Consider the following 14,466-nt stretch of genomic DNA (forward strand, 5'->3'; position numbering starts at 1 on the left):
CAAACACATTAAAGGATTTATGAGACCTCCTTTGTCAGTAACAAGATATAGGAATAGGTTTTACCCTTTCAACTGGCACAAAAACTGACACCTTTATTCAAGGCATCATGTTTGCAATAACCACAACACAAGCAGTCAAAATGCAAACAAAAAGACAACTCTGATAATAATATGCACTGTCCTTGAATTTGATTGGTCAACACCAATGGAGACTAGGCTCTAAAGAAAGCCGTCTCGGGTGTGGACCAATCAAATTCAAGGACAGTGCATATTATTATCAGAGTTGTCTTTTTGTTTGCATTTTGACTGCTTGTGTTGTGGTTATTGCAAACATGATGCCTTCAATAAAGGTGTCAGTTTTTGTGCCAGTTAAAAGGGTAAAACCTATTCCTACATTCAAGGATTATTCTTTGGCAAATATAAAACTAAACTATTTTTATTTACATACAGATCTTTTTCATAAGTGATTGGCCACAAATGATGGCTCAGCGAAGCTATCATTTGAATGGTACATTTATCACGTGGAAATGTACAGCAACAAAATTCTCTAAACGCATGTTTTGTAAATGTGGAATGGGAACACCGGCAGACCCAGAGAAAAATCCACGCGACCACGGTGAGAGAGACACATTGCAAATTCCAAATATACAGCAGCATGCGTCAGGGTCGGGATCGAACCTACGAACCTCCTGTATACCAGGCGAGGTAGTAAACATCTCACCACGGTGAGAGAGACACATTGCAAATTCCAAATATACAGCAGGCGTAGGGGTCGGGATCGAACCTACGAACCTCCTGTATACCAGGCGAGGTAGTTAACATCTCACCACAGTTAGAGAGACACGCAAATTCCAAATATACAGCAGCAGGCGTCAGGGTCGGGATCGAACCTACGAACCTCCTGTATACCAGGCGAGGTGGTTAACATTTCGCCATCGGGTGTCTCAAGGGTTATTTTTTTATTTATTCGGGGGTTCTTGGATTCGCCACTTGCCAAACGGTTACGGACATGGCGAGGGCACGGGGTACCAATAATCTAAATGCTCATTGGAGCAGGAAATCACTTTCACTTTGTGGGTTTAAACACGCGATCCATGGCATTTCGTGTATTTATTTTTTACGATGGTCCGTGTCTGCTTTATTTTTAGTTTTACTGCGCTCCAGGTGGAAGCGGAGGAGAAAGAGGTCACCTCCAGCACGGGGAGGGGAAAATTGATGGCCTGGCGAAAGCAGAGAGATGAGATAGAGATGAGAGAGATGATAGACAGGGGAGAGATGAGAGAGAGGAGAGAGACGAGACATATGAGAGAGAGAGAGGAGAGAGATGAGAGAGAGAAGAGATAGGATAGAGTGGAGAGAGAGATGAGAGAGGTGAGAGATGAGAGAGAGGAGAGAGACGAGACATATGAGAGAGAGAGGAGAGAGATGAGAGAGAGAAGAGATAGGATAGAGAGGGGAGAGAGGAGAGAGAGGGGAGAGAGGAGAGAGACGAGACAGATGGGAGAGAGATGAGAGAGAGATGAGAGAGAAGAGATAGGATAGAGAGGAGAGAGAGGTGAGAGAGGAGAGAGAGGGGAGAGAGGAGAGAGAGGAGAGAGACGAGACAGATGGGAGAGAGATGAGAGAGAAGAGATAGGATAGAGAGGAGAGAGAGGTGAGAGAGGAGAGAGAGGGGAGAGAGGTGAGAGAGGAGAGAGGTGAGAGAGGAGAGAGAGGAGAGAGACGAGACAGATGGGAGAGAGATGAGAGAGAAGAGATAGGATAGATAGGATAGAGAGGAGAGAGAGGTGAGAGAGGAGAGAGAGGTGAGAGAGGAGAGAGGTGAGAGAGGAGAGAGACGAGACAGATGGGAGAGAGATGAGAGAGAGGTGACGGCGTAAGTGGTCGATTGGTGAGCGCTTTGAAGTCACAAAGTGGCTCAGGAGAAATCACAAAGTCACTCAGTGTGTCGTCCCGCTCACGTGAACATCGAGGCGCCATCGGTGCCGATCCACAAAACACGAAGGAGACATCGCAGCGATTGCACTCCGCTGCTCCTGGCGCGGCTGCCTGGGCTTGACCACCTGAATGTCAAGTTGTAGTCGTTGCTTCGCATCCACATCCGCCGTACGAAATAAGAAGATCTCCTGTACACAACGCTGGAAATGTCCAAATTGTCATGGCGGGGCGACGATTCTACCCAAAGGACAACAACCCCCCTAGACTCCCCCACAAATTGGTTCTGATTTTACCTACCCAGGAGGGAAGGATGATGATCGGCTGAGTCAACCCTTCAACCCCCACCCCCCCCTACATCGCCAACGAATCTGTGTGATGATAATTCAAATTCCACCACCACCACAACAACAACCGCCGTTCACCACAAAGTGGCGGTGACGTCACCGCGGCGCGTGCTAGGTGCCCACCACCACACTCACAAAGCACGAGTATCGCGATCCTACTGCCCGCTGAAGCTGCTCAAGGCTCCAGTACGTCTCGTTTGGGACAGCCTGGGCGAGCCTCCCCCCTGCCCCGTGGTTTATAACTGGCCAGACAGCTTCGCGCTCCCGTTAATTGGAGACCCGACAATGTCTCCCATTCATTACCACTGGGACAATTGATGTCTCCCATTCATTACCACTGGGACAAAGGATGTCTCCCATTCATTACCACTGGGACAAAGGATGGCCATCTCGTGGTTCCTGCCAACACAACTGTAAGTTACAGCGCACAGGCCTTCGTCTGTTTAATAATCAATTAAAATATATATATAACGATGTCATCCACTGTATTCATTTATGTATTTGCTTGGTGTTGTTGTGGTTGTTTGCTTACCTCTGTAATTATTATAGTCATCTCATTTAATCACTCGCTACCGCAGTTGTGATGACTTATGCTACCTCTCTGGCGCCCCCAGATGTGCTGTGAAAAAGGGGCATTGCCCGAAACGTTGTCGGTTAAATACTTTTTTTTATTTTGATGTTAGCGACGATGAAAAAAATCTCATACAAAATAAACTAGAAGCAATAAAAAAATATGTTATGTAACAGTGTGCGTCGATCAACCGACGTAAGAAATACGCAGGCAACATCGCAGTAGTTAGTCAACATTGGGCCAACGTCGAACCGACGTCAACCAACGTTGGTCCGACGTCTACCAACGTTGACCCGACGTCTACCAACGTTCACCCAAAGTCAACCAACGTTGAACCGACGTCAACCAACTTTGACCCGACGTCTACCAACGTTGGTCCGACGTCTACCAACGTTGATCCAAAGTCAACCAACGTTGAACCGACGTCAACCAACTTTGACCCGACGTCTACCAACGTTGGCCCGACGATACACGTTCACTCGGATATCTCCTTCGCACATACGTCTCTCCACCCACACACACAAACCAAAGGTGCCTCTCACACTTTCCCGTCATCCCCACGCGGCAGCACCGATTCAATACGAGCAAAACTGTGGACCGGATTCGACACGCGGTGCCTCATCAGCAGCGTGGTGCCAGGCGTGCTTGAAATCAATCAATAGATCGATGCGGTGAATTGCCGATCCTACAGGCATCGAGGACCCTCTGTGAACGACGTGGGTTCCTGTGAGGGTTCGTGGGTCCGAGTTGGGAGCTGTATGGGCCACAGTTGGACGCACCCAAAGGGTTGAATGTTGAACACGCAGTCGGATTTCGCGACCAATGTTATCCATGAAAGAGGTATTTTGGGGTTAGATTGCGTTCATATAAATGCGTCGTTAAACCCGCCACCACCCGACACAGCTTATTGGTAAGGTTTGTCACGTAAACAAAACGTGCCAATACGTTACCAGTACAGCACGCCGGTTGTGTGTAGGAGAGTAAAACCCACTACAACATTTACAATTCGAGTCCGACGTTTTCGCCGATAACTGCAACTGGCATCATCAGGCGACAGTCGGAGTTGTGAAGGCGGCAACATGAGGATGGTTTCCTCCACAACATGAGGATGGTTTCCTCCACAACATGAGGATGGTTTCCTCCACAACATGAGGATGGTTTCCTCCACAACATGAGGATGGTTTCCTCCACAACATGAGGATGGTTTCCTCCACAACATGAGGATGGTTTCCTCCACAACATGAGGATGGTTTCCTCCACAACATGAGGATGGTTTCCTCCACAACATGAGGATGGTTTCCTCCACAACATGAGGATGGTTTCCTCCACAACATGAGGATGGTTTCCTCCACAACATGAGGATGGTTTCCTCCACAACATGAGGATGGTTTCCTCCACAACATGAGGATGGTTTCCTCCACAACATGAGGATGGTTTCCTCCACAACATGAGGATGGTTTCCTCCACAACATGAGGATGGTTTCCTCCACAACATGAGGATGGTTTCCTCCACAACATGAGGATGGTTTCCTCCACAACATGAGGATGGTTTCCTCCACAACATGAGGATGGTTTCCTCCACAACATGAGGATGGTTTCCTCCACAACATGAGGATGGTTTCCTCCACAACATGAGGATGGTTTCCTCCACAACATGAGGATGGTTTCCTCCACAACATGAGGATGGTTTCCTCCACAACATGAGGATGGTTTCCTCCACAACATGAGGATGGTTTCCTCCACAACATGAGGATGGTTTCCTCCACAACATGAGGATGGTTTCCTCCACAACATGAGGATGGTTTCCTCCACAACATGAGGATGGTTTCCTCCACAACATGAGGATGGTTTCCTCCACAACATGAGGATGGTTTCCTCCACAACATGAGGATGGTTTCCTCCACAACATGAGGATGGTTTCCTCCACAACATGAGGATGGTTTCCTCCACAACATGAGGATGGTTTCCTCCACAACATGAGGATGGTTTCCTCCACAACTCTGGCTGTCTTCACTGCGGAAAATGATAAGAGTGTTGTAACAAATCAATCGACCGTGGCTATAGCGACCTCTAGCGGCTGTCTGGAGACCTCGGCTCGCCGTGCCGGGCAGTGCGAACTGGGCCGCGCTCCCTGCTGCCCCTGCTGCTGGGAGTGGTGGTGATGCTGGTGGCTGTGTTGGGTGGTTGTTTATCTGGCCCGCATATTTACACAGGTCCGTTGGCGAAAACGTTGAGAGCGTGGAGCCCTGACAGCATGAAGAGCAAGGCCAACGGGCAGGGCCACTCCTGCCGCCGTAATATTAACGCAAGAACCTTTACGTCGCTCCACTGCTGGATGATGATGATGATGGCCTCCTCCCCCACTCCCTGCGGCTCGCGAGGGAGTGGTGGGGGAGCTCTTTGACCATACTTCACCACACTTGACCATACTTCACCACGCGGCAAGAGATCGTAGCGGCGTCACGGTTAACGCGCTGGAATGGCAATCCAGAGGTCGGTCGTCGCTGCGATCTCCCTGCGCGGCAGCAGAAACAATGGTCACGTTACTTTGATTTGCTTTTTCCCTAAATCCACCCCCGCGTCGAGGTTACGTCGTGACAGAGATACGTAGAGACACACAGGGAATGCATCGTGACACATAGAGACACTTAGAGACCCACTAGCTTGTTGGCCCGACCTAGGACGGAAACTGTAAAATGTACGAAAATAATCTGCCACAAAACGAAGTCATAAAACACTTCACTTCATGTCACTGTAGCACTGTATATAACTGACCTTCAATTTGTTCAAATTCACTGCCCTGATACTTTATTCTCTACTGCTTTCGGTCGCTGGGGTTGAAATAAATTGGAATTCGATACAATATCTGGAAAATCACCGAGAGATGTCTATTTTACCATAATGTAGAAGCATAAATTAAACTTACCTTTCGTCTCAAGTGCTGAAGAAATAAATAAAGACACCAAATCCACTTTGTTGCTGCGTATAATTATTCATTAGATTCACTTTCAATAAAGAAACGTCAAACTTAAAGCGAATTTGCGAAAAAAATATATTTCCGCTCGACCTCCTGCGTGAGTGTAAAAAATCCACCGGTCTCATGAATATCCATGAGGAGGGGGTGGGGCATGTTGAGTGACGTCACGCGCGTTACACACAAACAAACATTCTTGGCTCATTATAGTAGTAATAGGGACACAGAGACACATTAAAGACGAGTCGCAGCAGTGCGAGTGTGGCCATGCAACTCAAACTCTGGACCGCGCAGTGAGCCCACTGTGGTCTTCTGTGCTCCTTCAACGCACGAGGAGGAAGAGGAGGAAGAGCGACACGACACGAACTCTCTCTCTGTCTCTCTCTCGCCTGAAGCCCTCTCGTCGTGGCCAGCAGCAGCAGCCCACTTCGACATAGGTTGTTGGCATTGCAGCTTCTGAACCACATCGCTGCTGTTGCTGCTGCTGCTGCCATCACCCGCAAGGAGAGACCAAGTCAGTGAATACAGAAGGCGGGGGGGAGGGGTAGTTGGGGGGGTACCATCAGCAGCAGCCTCACATTATTCAGCCTTTCACCGACCTTGAGCAAAGTGCAGAGGCTCGTATACACGTCTCAACGTCTCCACGTCTCCACGTCTCCACGTCTCAACGTCTCCACGTCTCAACGTCTCCACGTCTCAACGTCTCAACGTCTCCACGTCTCAACGTCTCAACGTCTCCACGTCTCAACGTCTTAAAGGGCCTTTATTGCTCGCGTCACTCGCGATCCCTCACCACCATGCGATCACTCACCACACTGCGATCACTCACCAACCTGCGATCACTCACCACACTGCGATCACTCACCAACCTGCGATCACTCACCACACTGCGATCACTCACCACAATGCGATCACTCACCACAATGCGATCACTCACCAACCTGCGATCACTCACCAACCTGCGATCATTCACCACCCTGCGATCACTCACCAACCTGCGATCACTCACCACACTGCCATCACTCACCACACTGCGATCACTCACCACACTGCGATCACTCACCAACCTGCGATCACTCACCAACCTGCGATCACTCACCAACCTGCGATCACTCACCAACCTGCGATCACTTACCACCCTGCGATCACTGACCAACCAGCGATCACTCACCAACCAGCGATCACTCACCACCCTGCGCGCCCAACATCTGTGAACTCGTCACGCACTCGCGAGGCCCGTAGCGACGTGGCGATATACATACCCACGATACGTATAGATACCCACGATACGATATATACCCATGATACGATTTATACCTACGATACGATACATATACCTACGGTACGATACATGCCCACGATGCGCATCACACGATACGTTGAGACCCACGATAATCGTATCGTCCGATTGTGAGATATCGCGATTCGCGTGGCTCAGATTTTATCAATGACTTCTCTTTACCGCCGTAAATATTTCTTAAATAAACCGTACGAATCAAGGTTATCGTGTTTGTATCACGTTATGAATACACACGCACGCGCCCTTTGCTATTGCCAACTAAATTGGTGCGTCACAACGATTAACCATCAGAACGATTTATCATCACGCGAATTGCATTTAACAATGCGGTCTTTGTAATGTAAAATTAAAAAAAAATGTCACCGGGTCTCAGCACATTGCGACGTGAGGCCCTGGATTCCTGTCGCCGATTAGCACGGTTTGGCTACGTACGGTGCGAAAGAAGTTCAACACACACAAGCATAAAAAATTAAACCCCCGCCACGCATACCAATCAGATGCAGGCGTCACTCCGAAGCACCACACAGATCGATTCAAAAATCCGTTGCTTTTATTGCCATCTCTGAACCCATTCCGAAGTTAATTTTCCACTTCGGGGGCCTCCCCAAATGTGCTGGCACCACCACCACCGACGGTTGTGTAAATTGTGCTGGAGTGCTTCACGTCCCATCTGGGCCGTCCCGCGACCTCCGGGCGCCGAGCCGAGGTCGGGGCTCCGTGGCGAGCGGAGAGGGCTCTGCGCCCTACAGCGTGAAGGGCGGCGCGCTCACTGCAGGGCCACTCACGACTCACGTGCAGCGAGCGATGTACGTGTGTGTGTGCACACGTGTGCGTATGTGTGCGTGTGTGTGTGTACGTGTGTGCGTACGTGTGTGCGTGTGTGCGTACGTGTGTGCGTGTGTGTACGTGTGTGTGCACGTGTGTGTGTACGGGTAAAACTACGTGGCCGGGAGTCAGAGCCATTCCCTGTACATCTTGGGGTGCGACAGGGATGTCCTCTGACTCCCACATTATTTAACATCTATTTTGACCACGTAGTTCGTGAAGCCTTCAATAGCTGTACCGGGGGAATCTCCATATGGTACAGATGTAATGGGAGGCTGATCGATGCCCGGGTGCGGTCAAGGGATGGCTCCCTATTGCTCAACCACGTTATGTATGCCGATGATTTGGTAATAGCTGCTCATTCATAGGAGTTGGAGACGCTGCTGCTGAGACTGGAGCATGCCACTAAGAGATGGGGCCTTACCATCAGCCCCACCAAAACTAAGCACCTGCCTGGGTATTTTGTACCATCGGACACTCCACCCCCACAGCTCCCAATCGGTGATGGAGCAGTTGTGGAGAGAGTGTTGAGTTTCCCATACCTGGGCAGTGTGCTTATGACCGGCTCCAGTTTAACAGCAGAGGTCTCACTCCGAATCAGTCGAGCGGCAATATATTTTAATCGGTTGCGTAACGCTGTGTGGAAGCTACTTGGTCTGTCGCCCCGCACTAAGCTTCAGGTCTTCTCGGCCACGGTCATTCCCTCCCTTCTCTACGCTTGCGAAACGTGGACCCCCCTAATGGAACATCTTCGCCGGTTAGAAACATTTAGGCTAGCCTGCCTACGCCCAATCCTGGGTTTAACCAGGCTGGATTGTGTGAGGAGCTCAAAAATCCTTGAAAGATCTGGGCAAGGTCCCATCGGTGAGCTCCTCCGGCAGGCAAGGCTGCGTTGGCTGGGTCATGTAGCCCGCATGCCCAGCCACCTCATGCCGAAACAGCTTTTGTTCGGCCGGATCGAGGGGGCTAAACGGGCTAGAGAAGAGATGGAGTGATGTGGTACAGGAGGACGTGGAGCTGAGTGGACTTGCCGATGACAGATACCAGCGGTGTCAAGATCAGGAGCGACGCTCACAACAACGAGCGGAGCGCCGGGTGGCTAAAGCACAGCAGGTTGGCACAGTAGAGGGCACAGGTGGTGCATCAGCCAGTCGTCTCAGTCATCTCAGTCAGTCGACCCGTGGCACTAGGGTCTGCCCCGTGACCTCCTGCCAGCGGGCGTTCGACACCTCACGTGGCCTCAAGGTGCACATGGCCTGGCACAAGCGTCATGGTGACGTCACCGCCACTTTGTGGCGAATGGCGGTTGTTGTGTTGTGTGTGCGGTAGTGAAGCGGTTTGCGCGCTGTGCTACAAACCCGGCGACACGGCTTCGATTCCCGCTCACGGCCAACACCCAGTGACGATTATCTGAACGGATCCTGGGTCTCCCCAAGGTCGACACAGCCTCAAACATCGCCACTGGGGAGACGAAGGCGGCCGGGCGTGGTGCAGGCCACCCACTCCCTCGTGTGCAGTGCCGCCCTTCACAGGTGCTCGCTAAGAGCACTTTCCGCCCACAGTACGGGAGATCTTTGTCTTTGGAATCCGCAGGGCACGCATCCACAGAGGGACTTGTCAGACAATGATACTACGCACAGTAGTCATCATCAGCCATAGCCCATCCACTGCCGGATGAAGGCCCCTGCGATGTGGTAACCCGCCCGGCACCTGCGGACAAACCTCGCTCCGTCTCCCATGGCAGTGGACGTCCTCACCTGGACGCGTTCCGCAATTTGCGGCTCTGCCCACGGATTCTCAACGTTGGGCGGCAGGGAGTGGTGGCGGCGCGGTGGTGAAACCCGTGCCCCGCAGCAGGAAGACCTCGGTTCGATTCCAGACTCGGGCACCTTTGTGTATGGAGGGTGTATGTTCTCCCTATGATCTCCGTATGTTCTTCGTATGTTCTCCGGGGTCTCAAGTTTTCCTGCCCTTATCGACAATAAATTGCACGCGATGTAACCGGTATTGGATAGAACATCCCGAGGTTGCAAACATTCACAGCAAATTACTCGGTTGGGATTACACACAGCAGTATCCTTGGAAGCCACTGCGCACAAAGAAAAATGCACTTGGCAGGAACATCCTGACGCATTCCTGGGTAAAACAAGCGTCACAATTTTACTATTGAGAACCCTGAATTAAATTGCTCCTTGTAAAATGTAAATTATTATGATCATCAAGCACATCTTTTTAGAACTGTGTTGATGTGCTTAGTTTGTTTTGCCCTTCCCCCGCACCTCCAATTAGCACGGTTGGCTACGTACGGTGTGAAAGAAGTTCACCATACATACAGTGAGGGAAAAAAGTATTTGATCCCCTGCTGATTTTGTACGTTTGCCCACTGAAAAAGAAATGATCAGTCTACAATTTTAATGGTAGGTTTATTTGAAAAGTGAGAGACAGAATAACAACAAAAAAATCCAGAAAAACGCATGTCAAAAATGTTATAAATTGATTTGCGTTTTAATGAGAGAAATAAGTATTTGACCCCTCTGCAAAACATGACTTAGTACTTGGTGGCAAAACCCTTGTTGGCAATCACAGAGGTCAGACGTTTCCTGTAGTTGGCCACCAGGTTTGCACACATCTCAGGAGGGATTTTGTCCAACTCCTCTTTGCAGATCTTCTTCAAGTCATTAAGGTTTCGAGGCTGACGTTTGGCAACTCGAACCTTCAGCTCCCTCCACAGATTTTCTATGGGATTAAGGTCTGGAGACTGGCTAGGCCACTCCAGGACCTTAATGTGTTTCTTCTTGAGCCACTCCTTTGTTGCCTTGGCCGTGTGTTTTGGGTCATTGTCATGCTGGAATACCCATCCACGACCCATTTTCAATGCCCTGGCTGAGGAAAGGAGGTTCTCACCCAAGATTTGACGGTACATGGCCCCGTCCATTGTCCCTTTGATGCGGTGAAGTTATCCTGTCCCCTTATCAGAAAAACACCCCCAAAGCATAATGTTTCCACCTCCATGTTTGACGGTGGGGATGGTGTTCTTGGGGTCATAGGCAGCATTCCTCCTCCTCCAAACACGGCGAGTTAAGTTGATGCCAAAGAGCTCCATTTTGGTCTCATCTGACCACAACACTTTCACCCAGTTGTCCTCTGAATCATTCAGATGTTCGTTGGCAAACTTCAGACGGGCATGTATATGTGCTTTCTTGAGCAGGGGGACCTTGCGGGCACTGCGTAGTGTGTTACCAATTGTTTTCTTGGTGACTATGGTCCCAGCTGCCTTGAGATCATTGACAAGATCCTCCCTTGTAGTTCTGGTCTGATTCCTCACCATTCTCATGATCATTGCAACTCCACGAGGTGAGATCTTGCATGGAGCTTCAGGCCGAGGGAGACTGACAGTCATTTTGTGTTTCTTCCATTTGCGAATAATCGCACGAACTGTTGTCACCTTCTCACCAAGCTGCTTGGCAATGGTCTTGTAGCCCATTCCAGCCTTGTGTAGGTCGACAATCTTGTCCCTGACATCCTTGGAGAGCTCTTTGGTCTAGGCCATGGTGGAGCGTTTGGAATCTGATTGATTGATTGCTTCTGTGGACAGGTATCTCTTATATAGGTAACAAGCTGAGATTAGGAGCACTCCCTTTAAAAGTGTGCTCCTAATCTCAGCTCGTTACCTGTATAAAAGACACCTGGGAGCCAGAAATCTTTCTAATTGAGAGGGGGCCAAATACTTATTTCCCTCATTAAAATGCAAATCAATTTATACATTTTTTTGACATGCGTTTTTCTGGATTTTTTTGTTGTTATTACGTCTCTCACTGTTCAAATAAACTTACCATTAAAATTATAGACTGCTCATTTCTTCGTCAGTGGGCAAACGTACAAAATCAGCAGCGGATCAAATACTTTTTTCCCTCACTGTACATACTCACTGGTCAGAGTAAAATTATCAAGACTCAAGCGCAAGATTGCGAAAGATTGCACTCGAATAGCAAACTCAAGGTTCAATGGTACAAGATGACCAAAAAAAACCCGAAAACAATGGGCCCAATTGAGACCACGGCTGGCGTGGCTATCGGCGGTGAGTGTCGATTCTCCCTCCCGTCGTATCGCGCCCACCGCAGCACCTGAAGCCAGCTTGACGACCCTGGGGCACCAACTCGGTCCGCGCATCTCGCCCCCCCCCCCCCTCCAGTTAGAGATGATCGCGTGGGAGGGAGGCCTGCGACAATAAACGAATGGCCCTGACCTGAAGCGATGACTTCACAAAGAGAAAGATGCCCAACGTTGACGCGGTGCTATCTTGCTGCTCGTCTGTGTGTGTGTGTACACAATGGATGGGAGGGGGGATAGTGGCGCAGTGATTAGCACACCGCGCTACGATCCCGACGACCCTCACTTCAATTCCCCCAGCCATGGCCGTGGTATATCTGACGATGTCATACCCAAGATTATGTAACGTTGGGCCAACGTTGGAAATACGGTTCGAACTACATTAGCAACGTTGGCCCAACCGTTGCACGTGCAATGAGTAGCACCAGCCCTATAGACGAGTACCGGATGACTACGTCACGCACTGTGCGCTGGGGTGGGAAGACAAAGGCGGCCGCCGGGCTGCCACGCGGTGTCTGCCCATGCCGCCCCCGCATGTGTCACGTGGGCCTGTGGCAGGAGGTCCTCGCTCATAGCGCGCGGCCCTTCGCAACGTCGCGGAACGAGCGGGCGGCCGATGGCAGCGGACGAAGCGGCTGATCTCGTGGCGGCCACGTGACCTGGGTTATAATTGACCTTTGACAGCCAAAAACAAAGATAGCCGGCGATGATTAACGGAACGAATCCGTGGAGATTACAGAGGAGACGCTCACAGTTTAACACGCGGTGGGAGGCTTTACCGACCAATATCATCCATATTACAGGGTTTTTTGGGGGAGTTAGATCGCGTTAATATAAATGCGTCGTTAAATCCGCCACAAACCGAAACACCGCCAACGAGTAAGGTTTGTCACGTAAACAGAACGTGCCAATTCGTGACTAGTACAGCACACCGGTGTGTTGGAGAGCAAATCCACAACATTTACAATCTGAGTACTGTGGACTCGCTGTCCAACACACCGGTGTGCTATACGAGTAACAAATTGGCACGTTCTGTTTACGTGACAGACCTTACTAACGGGCTGTGTCGGGTGGTGGCGGGTTTAACGACGCATCTATATTTACGCGCGATCTAACCCCAAGAAAACTGTATTAGAAACGCTGACAGCACTTGCTCCCAACAACGTGAGAAGTTTATACCTGGGGGAGGTGAGCGTGGTGGAAGGGACCTTTCTCTTTGAGCACAATGCAGCCGCCGTGATCGCTTGTTTGCGATCGATAAGCCGCGTGTACAGAGGAGGAGTGTTGTGTACGGTTCTGATGTTACCATATTGTGTCAACGGCCGAGAGAGGTTATACAAGACAGCGCGCGCGTGTGTGTGTGCGTCTTTGTGTGCTCAGGGGAGCGGTAGTGTAGCGGTTTAGCGCTACGCTGCGCTACAAACCCAGCGACCCAAGTTCGATTCCCGCTCACGGTCACCAACACCGGTGACGATTGTCTGAACCGGCCCTGGGCCTCCCCTAGGTCGACTCAGCCTCAAATTAGTACCTGGTGCGGTGTGGAAATATCGCCACTAGGAAGACAAAGGCGGCCGGGCTTGGTGCTGGCCACCCACCCCCTCGTGTGTCGTACCGGCCTTCATAGGTGCTACTCACTAACAGCACTTGCCCCAAAAGTCTGCTAAGACTATACGGGGGGGGGGGGGGGGGGGGCTTTATCTTTGTCTGTAAGAAGCTCACAGGTCAGAACAAGTGAAGGCTGCTGCTGCGGTGTTTGTGTAAAATTGAGGGGTGGTTAAAATTCCTCTGAACTTGGCAACAAATTCCACCGCCTTATTATTATTGTTGTTGTTGCGACTCGCCGGTCAGAGGTCGCCTGCTACAGCCCAACAGGGGCACCACGGTGGCTAGGTGATGTTAACTACCTCGCCTGGTATGCAGGAGGTCGCTGGTTCGATCTCGACCTTGACGATGCCTGCTGCTGTATATTTGGAGCTTGCGTGTCTGTCTGACCGTGGTGGCGTGGATGTTTCTGCTGATCCTCCGGGTTCTTCTCACCACATTTAGAATCAACGTCACACGTTAACAGGATTTGTCTGCTGTGAATTTCCACGTGATAAGCGACTTCGTTGAACTGTCATTTGTGACCAGGTCGCTTCTGAAAAGGAGTTATATATCTCAGTGGACCTTACCTGGTGAAATAAAAATAGTAGTTTGAATTTATAGTTTTCAAGTACCCTGCGAAGCAGGTATAACCCCAACGGGCAATGTCTCGCAATTGCAGGGCTGCGCCTTCATCTGTGTCTGACTCAGTTCGTGTTGGGGACTCGTGCGGATTTGTGAGATGCGAGATGGCCAGGGGATGGATGAGGTAGACTAATAATAATAAGTCGACGGACCCACACTTTACACCACCCAGGACGGG

Source organism: Petromyzon marinus, chromosome 28 (genome assembly GCF_048934315.1).
Source record: "Petromyzon marinus isolate PM22_M1 ecotype Great Lakes invasive population chromosome 28, UKy_Petmar_22M1.pri1.0, whole genome shotgun sequence".
Taxonomy (NCBI): Eukaryota; Metazoa; Chordata; class Hyperoartia; order Petromyzontiformes; family Petromyzontidae; genus Petromyzon; species Petromyzon marinus.